Source organism: Danio aesculapii, chromosome 18, assembly GCF_903798145.1.
Source record: "Danio aesculapii chromosome 18, fDanAes4.1, whole genome shotgun sequence".
NCBI classification, from domain to species: domain Eukaryota; kingdom Metazoa; phylum Chordata; class Actinopteri; order Cypriniformes; family Danionidae; genus Danio; species Danio aesculapii.
Window position 1 is genome coordinate 48,836,663 of NC_079452.1, and position 15,000 is coordinate 48,851,662.

At 33.4% G+C, this 15,000-nt stretch overlaps 1 protein-coding gene across 1 annotated transcript in view; it reads left to right on the plus strand.

The window, feature by feature from the left end:
• The window catches only part of ranbp10 (RAN binding protein 10), a 60,848-nt gene extending 53,007 nt beyond the window's left edge, over positions 1 to 7,841 (plus strand). Inside the window, exon 15 of the mRNA XM_056478102.1 lies at positions 5,274 to 7,841. The gene's annotated coding sequence lies outside the window, so the exon portion shown is untranslated. The remainder of the gene's footprint in view (positions 1 to 5,273) is intronic.
• Positions 7,842 to 15,000: the final 7,159 nt, after the last annotated feature.

Sequence of the window (15,000 nt, forward strand, 5' to 3'; positions counted from 1 at the left end):
TTCTTGTAATTTGTTCTTTCAATTCTTAGCTTACATCTTCAAATCTACGTCTACCTCAAAATGATTTCTTTAAGTTCTTAGTTTACATATTAGAATTGTGAAATTTTTAAAACAGAAATAAGATTACAATTAAAATATCTCCAAAATATATCCTAGTTAATCTGAGTGAATGTTTACCTCATCATTTACAAGTACATTATTAAAACCAAGAGGGTAACACTTTATATCTACACACTATGAATCATTTATTAGCATGAGCCAATAGTTAATTCATTATCTGTTAAGCATTAATTCTACATTAATGAACGTTAGTAAACAGTTTATAATTACAGATACAACTGCTATATTCTTGACTTATAAGAACATTTAAAATGTGCTCAATGATTGTATTTTCATACTTTGTTAATGATTCTTTTTTATAACTTAAGTATTGCATTATTTACAAACTAGTTATTCAAGAATAGTTGCTGCTATTTTAAGATTATTCAGAATGTGTAAGTAATTGATTAATAAACTGTTCAAATTAACATTTATATATTATTATTCAGGCATATTCATTCATTTTCTTTTCGGCTTAGTCCCTTTATTAATCTGGGATCGCCCCAGCGGAATCAACTGCGGAATGAATGAACTTATCCAGCATATGTTTTTACGCAGCGGATGGCCTTCCAGCTGCAACCCATCACTGGGAAACAACCATACACTCATATACTGCGGAAAATTTAGCTTACCCAATTCACCTGTACCGCATGTCTTTGGACTTGTGGGGTAAACAGGAGCACCCAGAGGAAACCCACGCGAACATGGGGAGAACATGCAAACTCCACACAGAAATGCCTGCTGACTCAGCCGAGGCTCGAACCAGCGACCTTCTTGCTGTGAGGCGACAGCACTATCTACTGCGCCACCGTGTCACCCCCATTCAGACATATACAAAGTTCATTTGTATGTTAAAATGCTTCATTAACTTCATCCAGTTGTGTGACTTAATTTAAAGTGAGGACTATTTATGCTTTATAAATCCCCTATAAATGACAATTAAAGGCTTAGTTAAATTCTAAACAGGAAAAACTAAGAAAATAAACGACTTTATTAATTTCTATTCATTTGAAAATACACAAATGAAACTGGATCAAATAAAAAACACATCTTTGCAATCTTAACTCAAATAAAATTACTGCACAGTTTTAAACATCGCTAAATAACACTGAAATAATGCGTCATAATATATTGTTAAATTGTTATATTATTGTTTTTTTTTCCAACTTTTAGTTGCATTTCTAATTGTAATTCGACACTCCCGTTATTCTGCAATGTTTAAAGTTTACAGTAATTTTATTTTTTAGATAAGATTGCAAATATTTAATGTTCATTTAATACTGAGCCTTTAATTGGCATTTATTAGGGATTTATAAAGCATAAATAGTCCTCACTTTAGATTAGGTCACAATACTGGATGAAGTTGAGTTAATAAAGCATTTATTAACATACATGGTAACCTTATTAATTACTATATGCCTGAATAATAAAATATATAAATGTTTATTAATCGTTGTTCTTGAAAAAGTTAATAAAATATAATAAAAAAACGTGTATTAATCGTTTACCAACTCATTCTGAATGATTCTTAAAGCCACCAATTACTCCTAAATACAAATGATTTGTAAATAATGCAATACTGAATTTAGTAATTAACAATAATAAGTAATAAATTATGAAAACACAATCATTAAGCACATTATAAATGTGCTTATAAGTCAAGAATAGAGCATTTGTATTTGTATTTATAAACTGCTTACTAACGTCTCGTAATGTAGAGTTAATACTTGACAAATAATGAATGAACTATTTGCTAATAGATGATTCAGATAATGAACGAACTATTTGCTACTAGATGATTCAGATAATGAACGAACTATTTGCTAATAGATGATTCAGATAATGAACGAACTATTTGCTACTAGATGATTCAGATAATGAACGAACTATTTGCTAATAGATGATTCAGATAATGAACGAACTATTTGCTAATAGATGATTCAGATAATGAACGAACTATTTGCTAATAGATGATTCAGATAATGAACGAACTATTTGCTACTAGATGATTCAGATAATGAACGAACTATTTGCTAATAGATGATTCAGATAATGAACGAACTATTTGCTAATAGATGATTCAGATAATGAACGAACTATTTGCTAATAGATGATTCAGATAATGAACGAACTATTTGCTAATAGATGATTCAGATAATGAACGAACTATTTGCTAATAGATGATTCAGATAATGAACGAACTATTTGCTAATAGATGATTCAGATAATGAACGAACTATTTGCTAATAGATGATTCATAGTGTGTAGTTATTATAAAGTGTTACAAATTATTGTAACAAATGGGATCTTATACTTAAAGTGTTACCTATTCTATAATACATTCATGTTATCATGTATTGGATTGGATTGCAGTTAACTTCTGTCATGGTCAGAATTATTATCACCCTTTGCAAACATGAGCAAATAAGACTGTCAAAATAAACAGACTTTTTTTTGTCACTTCGATATTTAGTTAAAACAATTCTCACAAAAAAACTCAAACCTTTCATTAAAATAAATCAATTGAAAACGATTTCATTATTTTCATTTTGAAAGTTTTTCTACTGAACACATTGGCCACAATTATTAGCTTTCTTTTCTTCAATACTTCTTGCAACCTTCATCTTCCAAGAAAACAACTTTAAGTCTTCTCCTATAATTTCTGAGAACATTGCAGAAAACCTGGAAGGAGATCAGAGGCCGTTCTTGCATACAAAGTCTTTCCAGATCCCTCAACTCTCTGCTCCATATTGGTGGGCTTTCCTCTTCAGTTCACCCTCATATTTTCTATGGAGTTCAGATCAGGGGACTAGGATGGCTATAGCTGAACTTACTTTTGTCCTCAGTGAACCATTTTCATGTTTTTTTTTTGGATCAGTGCCTCTGCTAGCATCTTTAGTCAGGATCAGATCTTCAGTCAGTTCAGCCTTACATTTTCAGTACATTATTTTTTTATTATCTGTTGGTTTTAGATGCAATCCATGACGCCATGTGTCTAAACAATTTGTCCATGTCCTCTGGCAGAAAAATGGCTCCACAATGGTATTTTTAACCAAGTGCATTATTACTGTTTGCACCAAGTTCACCTTGTTTTTGGATGAGAGCAGAGGATTTTTCTTTCTTTTTTTTTTTTTTTGAGGCTTTCTGACATTAAGACTCAACTCCAGTATGTCAGCAGTTTTCAACTGTGATACTGTGACCTAGGAAAGTTGGACATCAGTCGACTCCGCATGCTCCGGTATATAAAGAAAACCAGTTTTATGAGTTTTGGACAAAAGGTTGAGAAGTTATAAGCAAAATATGCCATATTTGTATCTCTGGACCACTAGGAGGCAGTGCGCCAAAACGGTGCAGGTAATCGCAGACCATGGTTGCCATAACACACACCAAGTTTGGCATGAATACGTAAATACATTACGGAGATATTGCCTCATTTTTGCAAGTTCTACATAAATTTTTTTCGCAAGTTAATCAAAAACGGTTTATCTAATCAGCTTGAATTTCATAACTTTTGGTCAGCATGGTCTGTAGAACGTATGATTTAATGTTGGTGAAAATCGGACAAACGGCCTAGGACAAGGGCGTTCAAATAAATCTACTTTCAGTTATATTTCCAGTTGGAACATTTTCATTTTAGTGGAGCTTCTTGTATAATTTCTCCCTGAAAGTGGGCATGAGACAATCATAAATATAAACAATATTTTTTTTGCTTGATCATATTATCAAAGGGTGCCAATAATTCTCACCATATGGGTCAAAGATGAGAAGGATCATCAAAACAATAAAAGTGTAATACAGATTTTTAATATTGTGTCTTAAATAGAACGACTATAAGGGTGCATGTCCATGGAAGTGTTTTTGCACAGCTAAAAATGCCAGCGCTTTTCTAAAAATGCTCAGCTGTGAGCGCTTCCTCAGCTGTCGGAGCTTTTAAAAACACAGATCGCTCAGGGCTTCACGTAAAACGCAAGTTCAGCAAGTCACTACACTGCTGCCATTTAAAAAATGCTGCACTTACATTGACAACAGCAGGAAAAAAAAGTCCTAATACATTTTATTTTTACCATGATTTTCATAAAGTATCCTCACAAATGTCATTCAGTGCAACTAAAGTTTCTATTCCAAACAGTCTTGTTGGGCATTTAAGAACTAAATATCATCCCTTATATTCTGACATTTATTTTCACAGATTGTTGTTTATATTGTTTGTTAAAACTGCAATCTAGACTCTTGTGTACAGTAGGCTTTCGATGTATTTAAACTGACAGTAAATTGAATACCGAAATGGGATGTCCATCTTTTACCCCTTTATTTATATATATATATGTATATATATATATATATATATATATATATATTTGTAAGTTCGCCAATTTCATGAGTGCATTTTTTATTTTCATGAGTCAGATTTTGATTAGCTTATAATTAAATGTCTCCTCTTGATAGTAAAGCTTAAGGAGATTTTGTATTTATAGCATTGTACATTAATAGCAAGTTTCTTTGTAATTTTCATTTCTTTGTCATTTTATTGAAATATGCTCACATTTCCATATCTATCTATATCTATCTATATATATCGATCTATATATATATATATCTATAAACACACACACACACACACAGTTGAAGTCAGAATTATTAGCCCCCGTTGAATTTTTTTCTTTTTTTTTATATTTTCCAAATGATGTTTAACAGAGCAAGAAAATTTTCACAGTAATTTTCACATCTGATAATATTTTATCTTCTTAAGAAAGTCTTATTTGTTTATTTCGGCTAGAATAAAAGCGGTTTTAATTTTTTTAATAAAAATTATTTGTTTTAATCTTAAAAAAATAAATAAATAAATATATATATATATATATATATATATATATATATATATATATATATATATATATATATATATATATATATATATATATAATAATTATTTTTTAAAACCATTTTAAGGTCATTAAATTATTAGCCCCTTTAAGCTATATTTTTTATATATTTTTTAAGCTATATTTTTTGTCTACAGAACAAACCATCCTTATACAATAACTTGCCTAATTACCTTAATCTGCCTAGTTAACCTAATTAATCTAGTTAAGTCTTTAAATGTCAGATTAACATCATATATCCCCTATTTTTCTGTCCATATTAAAAATAACTCATTTCTGTTTTTCCTGCAGGCAATGTTCAGGACGGCTAAGAGGACTTTCCAGCTGATTGCCATGACGAGAACACGCGTTTGAATTGGTGTGCCGCTTGCCAGAAGCAGCCGAGCAGAACGAATAGAAAACACGAGAAGAGAGGCTTCTTTTTAATTTAGTATTATCAAATACAAATTGTGTGACACTATTTAAAGATAATTAATTATTCTGTTTATCTAGTCGTTTTTATTTCAGTTTATATTTTGTCCGTTTGTTGTGCTCATCTTGAAACAAATCAACTTCCCAACCTATTTTTTTCATGGGTGAACTCACTGCATAGTATTTCAAGATTACCATATCAACTATACACATAATGGTAAGTTCCTACTGAAAAATTCGAGCAAAGCACTTAGTCAGAGCTCAGGTATTTAGACAAGTCGTCGGAGCGGGAAATTAGCAGAAACAGGTGTCGCTTCACCAAACCATACTGTGGATTTTAAAGCAGGTCCTTTTCTAAGTATAAACAAATGAGTTTTTCGGTCAACCTTAGCTGCCCCTTTAGGAGTTTGATGGATGTTGCGCATATGTGAGTTTGTTGTGACCTAACGATGTTAATTGTGCGAGAGAAGGTGAGAAATTGCATGGCTCTTAGCGTCTCGCCTTTTTAAGCTACTTTAGTATCTCAGGCACCAGCACGAGTTTCATTAAACACAATCACACTGACGACGCAGACTTGCCTTCGGGTCCAATGTAGATCAATTCTATTTTCAACCTTTGCCCTGAACGGGTCTATTTTACCAATATTTTATCATCTTTGTGAGTAGAGTGTCAACCTTCACCATTTTTTAAGTTAGGCAAACTAAATTCAAATCAGTTTTCAGACTTTTGTGGCTCTACCAAATAAAAACGCAACATTTTTGACAGAAAAATGAAGGTCAGCAGTTTGATTACTGAGAAGAGCTTGGAGATGAACTAACTAGTACGTTTCACACCCATGTGAATAGTGTCACTGTGTTGATAGTTCTCCTGTTAGATGAATAACTCCAAACTGACACTGTTTGAACTTTTGTTATTGGTCGTTTCATTGGCTGTTAAGTACTGTTTGTTAGAGTTTTGTTACCATTGGATGCACTGTACTTCACTTAATGCACACTTAGATGCATTACTGTATCTGTCTACCTCTTCTGTTCAGAAATGGAGGGACAGAGTATGAACTTGCAGCACGCAAGACAATTGACTGACCCAGCGTTCCTACAAATGAACAGGAAACTTGCAAACAAACGATGTATTTATTTAGCAACGACTAGAACTTGATCTGCAATCATCTTTGTTGCTCCAGAACTTCACCTCGACCTCATTATTATTAGTGCAATTGTTTTTTTTGTTATTTCCTCCCTCCCAAATGTCAGTTTCTTTCCCCTTTTGTGCGTGTGATGTTATCAGGCTCAGGCACTTAACTTTTAATTTCCTATTATCATTCATGAAGGAAGATTTATCAAGCGATTCCCACGTCAACCCAGCATTTCACTAAGCCAGCAGGCCGCCGTGGTGTTGAATGTAGCTTAGCCGATTTGATTTCCCACCTTGTTTTAGCTGCTGGCCATCATGAGATTGTTACATTCCCATATTTACACCTGCTTTTTCTTCAGCTATACCTCATTTACTCTTAGGACACAGTGCTGTCTAGCTTGTTGTATCTTGTCAGGCGTATTAACTGAAGGTATGTGTAGTGCGGGAACCACTTGGTCGACCTGCAGATCGTTTAAGTCGGAAGTCTGGAAAGTTGCACATGCTCCTCAAGAACTTAAAAAAAGAAGTGGCCTTTCCAAATTTCGAGTTACTTAATGAATAGAGATGCTAACTATTTGGAGCCCCGTCATTTGTTTTTTAGCAGTGTTTATGTGTCTGATTCTGTGGGGCAAGTTTTACACATCCTGATCCACCATTTTATTCTACTAAATGGGTCGATTTGGTTGTTTAATGGTGGTATATTGTTGCATGGGGACATCTTGTGTAACATTTTACTTATGTTTGAGTTACAAAATGGCAGTTTATAGAGAAGCGCTCGTATTTCTACTGAACTGTATACGTTGTAGATCTTTTATCGCGAGGCGGCTTTTTAATGCCAGATATGTTTTGGAACTCATCATAATCTAACCACAAAGAATGAATATTGTCATTTTAAAAGAATCCATCATAGGACTTCATTTTGGCTTGAATAGGGACCTACGTACAAATAGGGGAGGGAAGAAAGTCGCCAAAATCATTGTCAAGATCTTTTTAGTCATGTGATGATGTTCCTGCTTTAAAACAAAACCAATTGACAACAACGGAGCAGGACGGATGGAATATGGAGTACAGCAAGCTGTGCACAATTTTCTTCTATTATGATTTTAATTTTATTTGAGTTTTCTTTTAGCAATTGTGAAATGAGTTACCCTCTACTTAGCATGAACCTTTAAAAACCTTTAAAACAACATAAAAAAGAAAAACGATAAAAAAAATACATAAAAAATAAAAAGAGACATACCTATGTACTGGAAACATGATAAAGAAATATTGTACTCATTTAATTTTGACAGAATTATTTTTATTAAAATACACATCCATGAGCAAATGGCGTCTTGTGTTTTTTGTTTTTGTTTGTGTTGAAATGAATGATTGTTAGATTAACATGAATTTATATATACAACAGTCAGGGATCTGATGTTGAAAGAAGCAGGTTGTGCTCACCAAGCCTTCTTTTATCTGATTTAAAATATATATTTATACTTATTTAGTTATTATTTGCATTGATGGGCACCGATGATGAAAATTATCCTTTGTAAGCTGTTTGGACAGAGCTGTGTGTAGGTTTAGTGTGTCCACTGTCTTATTGGGATGATATAAAGACAATAAGTCTCTTTTTTTTTTTTTTTTCTGACGTTAAAATACGATCCAAACCCCTCCCATTTTAAGGCCCACCGTAACGCGATGTAAGAGTGTGGTTTCCCCACCCACCAAATTGATTGACAGCCGCGTATTAACATGTCTCCGAAATAATGCGTAGAATCAAATTAACAAGACAGAACGTGCTCAAAGCAACTAAGATCAAAAGATCTGTTCAGCTCTCTGTGATCATCAATCATCAAATGTGATCAGGAATGAGTTTAGAACATTTTTAAAACAGTGCATGTTTGTAATGAATTACCATGCTTTACTTATCACCACAGCCGCGTGTCAGTGTCAATTGTAAAAGAAGACACTTCAATCCCGGTTTACTTTAAATCAGGTTTATTTTGTACATTAACATGACGAATATCCATACAGCAGTGAATATTAACCTGTATGCTGTCACATTTGCCGTGCAAAAACAGTTTAAAGTTAAACGCGTGCGCTGTGTGTGCGTGAATTTTGTAACATCATGTGTGACTCATCGTTGCAGAAAGGCTTGAATGAACTCCACAAGAAATACATCAGATAGTCATTGGTGAAGCTCTTACTGTAGTATTTCTCACAATCATTACGTGAGATCTGCTTCCTTCATGTCTGTCACTGTGCTGTTTATCTGACGCAGCCGAGGTGAAGATTAAGGCCCCGTTTACACTAATAGGTTTTAGTTATAAAACGCATAAGTTTTGCTACGGTTATGCCATCCGTCCACACTACGCCAGAGTTTTCGAGCGCGGAAAACGGAGCGTTTTGAAAATGCTGGAGAGGCCGCTTTCATTCTAAAACGCTGCTGCTCCATTTCGGTGTGGATGGGGGGAAAATGGAGACATCGGAAAACGGAGGCGGGGCTGCAGACATTCGCCTATCTGATTGGGGCTTTTTCCTCTGTTGTTGTTCTGTGTGGACATGTGCAAGAAATAATGCTCCGTGATGACCAGATTCAAAACTATGTAGTGCTAAAAACCCAGATTCTGCCTAGCCAAAGACAAGCAAAGAAGACGGAACTGTACAAGGCCTGGGTAATTAATCATCAACAAGCAAAACGACTGCATTCTGACAGTGAACTACACCTGTACGGCAGGGTATGTGAACTGGCACATTGAGGTAAAGTTGGTTTTATATTCGTACATTCTGACTTTCTCCTTAATATTATAATTTAAGGTATTATTTGCAATGTTTTAGGTCACATTTGCAGGTTATTTCAGACTGAATATTCAAAGTGCCGTGGTAAACAATATAGGGAGTGTGTCACAAGTTGTCACTGAACGAATGTGTAAATATAAAATCAAGTTTACCTTAATAACTTACACTTTCACGTTTCATTCTGAGCATTCAGTGTCCACAGTTTAGTTAACCATGTTTAACTGTTTATGCTGAAATCATTGCTGCAATCAAAAAACGAGTAATATGTATGATTTAGCTTAGCATGAGCTTACCTGATATAACATGAGAACTGCAGAGTCCGGCATTTCTAATTAGGTCCTCACTTCATTCAGCTCCCTTTTAGCCAAAGACATCTGCAGTTAGCATTAAAGCAGTGTGGTGTATGGTAAAAATTAAGTTTTTAATTTGACTTCCTACCACACAACACGACATCTTTACTATTGCTTTACTATTTACTATGTCCTTTTTTTTGCAACCAGGGACCCGTGTGACGTAGTTTGGTAATTGGTCTATAAAATGAAAACATGATTTAAGGAACTGCTATTTTCATTTTGATATAAGCAACTTAAAAGACAGCAGAAACGTTGAGGCATCGTATATCTACATATTTATATGAGCGTCATCATCACTGTATGCATACTTATAACAAAACAGAGCCTATAACATAACTGCCTCCTTTAATTTTCATTGAAAATACAAAACATACCCTCTCTTTTGCTGAATATCAGTTTTAATAATCAATAATGCCATTATAAAAGTATAACGTACAATAAGTTTATACGTTATAGGAAATAAAGGCAAGAAATCAGTCAATATAGAGAATGTACGTGGTTACATTAATTATTAACTTATCTTTGCGCTCAGCCAAAACACGTTACCTGAGAACAAGTAATAGATTCAAAAAACCAAAGTCGGGGACTATGTTGTTAGATAGAGACAACAAGATGAATTAAATATCACGTTTAACAAATATACTGAGATGAGACCCAGCGGTAGATCCTTGATGAACAGTCCGATGAGCACAGCTCTCATCTGGGTAGATATGCTGTAGTGCATGTCAGAGTGTGTGTGTGGTCACGTGATGTGCGTTTTCAGTGGTGTGGTGTAGACGGAGAGTTGTTCAGAAATGCTTGGTGAAACGCTAGTGTGGACACGGATCGTTTTCATTCTAAAACACTGTTTTAAAACTAAAACGTACAAGTGTAAACGGGGCCTAAGGCATACTCTGACAGGCACGTGGGAACAGTGGGCAGGGAGAACTAGCAATTAAAGGCACAAGCCACAAAAACAGCTACATTGTGTTCAAAGCTGAAAATTCCAACATCCTAAAGATATAATAAATAATCTGATGGGTGTTTTGAGCTGAAACTTTACAGACACATTCTGGAGACACAAAAGACTCATCTTAAATATTGAAAAAGGGTCAAAATAGGTACCCTTTTAAGTGTGAGTGTGTGTTTGCGTGGAATTGACAACATTGAATGTTCATTTTACTGTAATACGGTTTATAAAGTATATAAAACAATTTTGTCTATAGGCGGTCTTTACAAGCATAGCTGTACAAGTGTATTTTAATGCTATGCCTGTAGATAAAGAGTATAAGAATGCATTTGAATTTTATGTGTACATTGTAAAAATGCATTCCATCAAATATAATTATTCTGAGTGTTGTGCTGCTGTTACCGGTCTCTGACTCTGTCTGAGGTTGAGGAGGAATAATGAGTCTAAGTATTGATGGTAGAGATGGTCTCCAGGTATTTCTTTTCTGTGCAGGGAGAAGTTGGGGAAAGGACATCATGGTTTCAGGTTAATCTATATGAGCAAGTTTCAATCCATTGTGTTTATTCAAGTCAAGTCTGTTAATATATATATCTCTTCATTATAATAAATTAGCAGATATATCCAATAATTCAACATTATACAAATATACAATTATATGGAGAGAAAGCGAGAAACTTTGAAAAATAAATGAATGTTAAAAACATGCATATGGAAAATATTAACTTCATATCTCACAGTAAAGCCTACTGTATTAAAATAGTATATTGGAAACAACATCTTAATTTATATTGATTTAAAAATGATGATAACAATATGATTAAAGTATTGTTAGATTATGTTATTAAAGCGGACTTTAATACTATCTAGGTTATTTTTCCGATTTTGACGTCATTGTCGGCGGGAACTTGCTCTTTGACGCCCGTCACAGGTAACTGACGTGAATTTACCTTTTAACAGTTATTATAACATGTTTTTGTACTTTCATGGAAGGCATAGATTAGACAACCTTAAATATTAGTGAACTATAAAAATTCAGCTGAATGTAAGAATAAAAAGATTCATTTCACACACGAAAGGATTCGTTTTCTGGATCACCAGTCCGCAAATTCAGCACTTTAATTGGCGCGGCTTTCTTCGTTTGTTTCATTATGTTGTATCAATTTACAAATGATCTGCGATGTAAATTATGCAGGTAAGAATCATACAGGTGAGCCATTTGGCTACAGATAAAGCATTTGAATCGTTCTTTCCAGATTTAGACAGCAGAGGGCCTCAGTTTCACACTTGTTCTTTATTCACACTTGTTGCCAAACGATGGCGGCGTCCACGAGAGGGCCTCACGAAGTCTCTTAAGGGCATAGTTCACACAAAAATGCCAATTCTGTCATAATTTACACTTGTTCAAAACCTGTTTTACTTTCTTCTGTTGAACACAAAAGGGGATACTTTTAAGTAAGCTGGAAATCTGTAACTATTGACTTCCATTGAAGTCAATGGTTACACATGCTTTCTTCAAAATATCTTCCTTTGAGTACAAAATAAATACATTGGAACAGGTTTGGAATCATTCGAGGGTGAGTACATAATAGTAACAATAATCCAAATAAGAAAAAAAAACTATCCAACATATCAAATATATACATTTCCATCATATTTCATCATAGCATTTTAAAAACTTTGCAAAAAAAAAAAAAAAAAAGAAAATTGTAACTGCTAGTGATCCCAAACATTTCTGTTGACTATTGATTTATTATACTCTAGGTCCTAGGATATTGACTTGGGTGCCATTTAAAAGTAGGCTGAGCTAATTACGAAGAAATAATGCAGTTGTTTCATATGGAATCATTTGTGGAGTCGAGAAAACAGCTGTTACACCTCCATTTTGTTTGCTTTCCTTTAAAAAGGACTAAACAGATGTGTTAAATCTTGTGATTTTGATTATTTAAATGATACTGAAGGTCCTAGTGTCCATTTCCAAAACATGGTACAATAGGCACAAATCAGAGGTTTTTTTTTTTGCAGGAGGGTCTACTATTGATTTAAGCATTGGGAATCACAAAAGTAGATAAGCACTACTCTAGTTCAGCCACTTTCAACATTGATTTCCTGACAGTGATGTAACCTGAGATAAGGCATCGCAAATCTAATGTGTCCTTTATTTGTAATACAATTATGCACAATTTCTTTGTACTGTAGTTGAAGTGCTTCCAGCAACTGCATTCGCTCAAAATGGAAATAATCAGGTTCTCTCTCATTTCTCTGGAATTATAAGGAACATGAACCACAGTGTGCACAGTTCTAAGTATCACTATGTATCATTTCAGGTGCAGGGCTAAATATAGGAACTACATTTGAGAACATTTTGAATACCCTAATAACAATAGTATGACTGGTTGTAAAGTTTGTAGACAAAATTTGATGTTTGCCTGACAAAGCTTTTAAAATGTTTCATTGTCTTAAAAGTTTATCTCTGGTAACATGTTTCTAGCATAATTTAACACATTGCTACCAGGCATATCACACAGTCAACATGGTTCTAATATGATTCAGTACACTAATAGCAATTTATCACACTAGTAAAACGCATCTAGCATAACAAATGCAATGTTTCTAACACAATGGTAAGGGTTTATCACATAAGTAACACATTTATAGCATAATTTTCAACACAGTCAGCGGTTACCATATAAGTAACATGTCTAGCAAGATTTATCACACTGCTAGTGGATTATCACTTCGGTATAGCATGTTGCTAGTATTTGAACACTGCTAACATATGTTAACATGATTTAGCATGTTTAAAAACATTGCTAGCTTATTGTCAATGGGATCTAATACTGGTAGTATCAATGATTATCATGTTTAAAAATCCTGCTAACATGTTTAAAGCATTTTTTAGCTTGATTCTACTACATTTTAACAATTTTTAGGGACATTTGTAATATGGCTTACTGTTAGTGAAATTGCTTGTGTTTTAATTGGCTGCTAACATGTTCCTAGCATGATATAGCACATTGCTAACATAATTAACTACTTGCTAGCATCTTTCTACCAAGATTTATGTTTAAGTATATTGCTGGCATGTTTATATCATGGTTTTACACACTTCTAACATTTCATTGTTATCACACGCTAGCTTAATTTTCTCTGAATTTATAAGGTGCAAACAGTTTCTATAGTTCTATGCATCAATAGTCTTTTGAATAATTATATGAACTACATTTAAACTTTCAACATACGCAGTGGTATAAAGTGACAAATTACAATTACGCAAATTACTGTAATTGAGTAGTTTTTTTGAGTAGTTTACGAAGTAGTTTTAAAGATGTGTACTTTTACTTTCCCTTGAGTACATTTGTAGTGCAGTATCTGTACTTTTACTCTACAACTTTCCTTCAACCTGCAGTCACTACTTTATATATTTTTGTCTGTGGGGATTAGAAATAACAATCCTGTGATTCTGGTCCAATTAAATCACACATAGAAGGTAAATTGCATCATAATGAACTATCTCAAGACATGGGTGATTTATAATTGCAGCAAATTGTTTGGAAGCATTAAAAGTGTCCAAAGAAGATGTCCAAAATACCGGCATGGGCCAGTATAAGATTCTGACGGTATCATAATCTTGGATAAAAATCAGTGGCATAGGTTTGCACTTGACATTGGTGGGGACTGGTGAATCAAACACGGGTGTATATATATATATATATATATATATATATATATATATATATATATATATATATATATATATATATATATATATATATATATATGCTGCTATTATGTATTTAACTGTTTTTAAAATGTATCAATAATTAATCCTCTCTTCATATTATTTTTGAATATTTTTCTGATTATTCAAATGGCTAAATTCTGACTGAGGAACACTTAATGTGCTGGCCAGTTTGTTATTTGCCTGTAGCCTTCAGTGTTTAATTTAAAACTAGTTTAAACAGATTTTTTTTTTAAATGTATTTTAAAAACAAGAATCTTTCCATATTTTTTATTGAAAATTGTCATTATTTATAAAATTGTGATATAAAACTTACAGTTTAAATGCACAGTTGTAAATAAACACTTAAAATAGTCAAATAGTTTGGTAAGCTATTTGGCAAAACTGTTGGAAATATTTTTGTACATCAGAATGTGTGGTTATGATAACCATTCGACAAGATAATCCAGCAAAAATTAGTTCTTAAAATGTACCTAATATAAATATGCAATATTTATACCTCATAATTAAGTAATAGAAATCAGGCAAATAACTGCAAAAAGGTTCAGTTTTTTAGAAAACAAATAGCCGCCCCTTTCAATAAGCTGGCTACAGGCCTGATAGTGTAATGTTAGAATAATGTTTATTAACTGATAAAGAGAGAGTTTAATA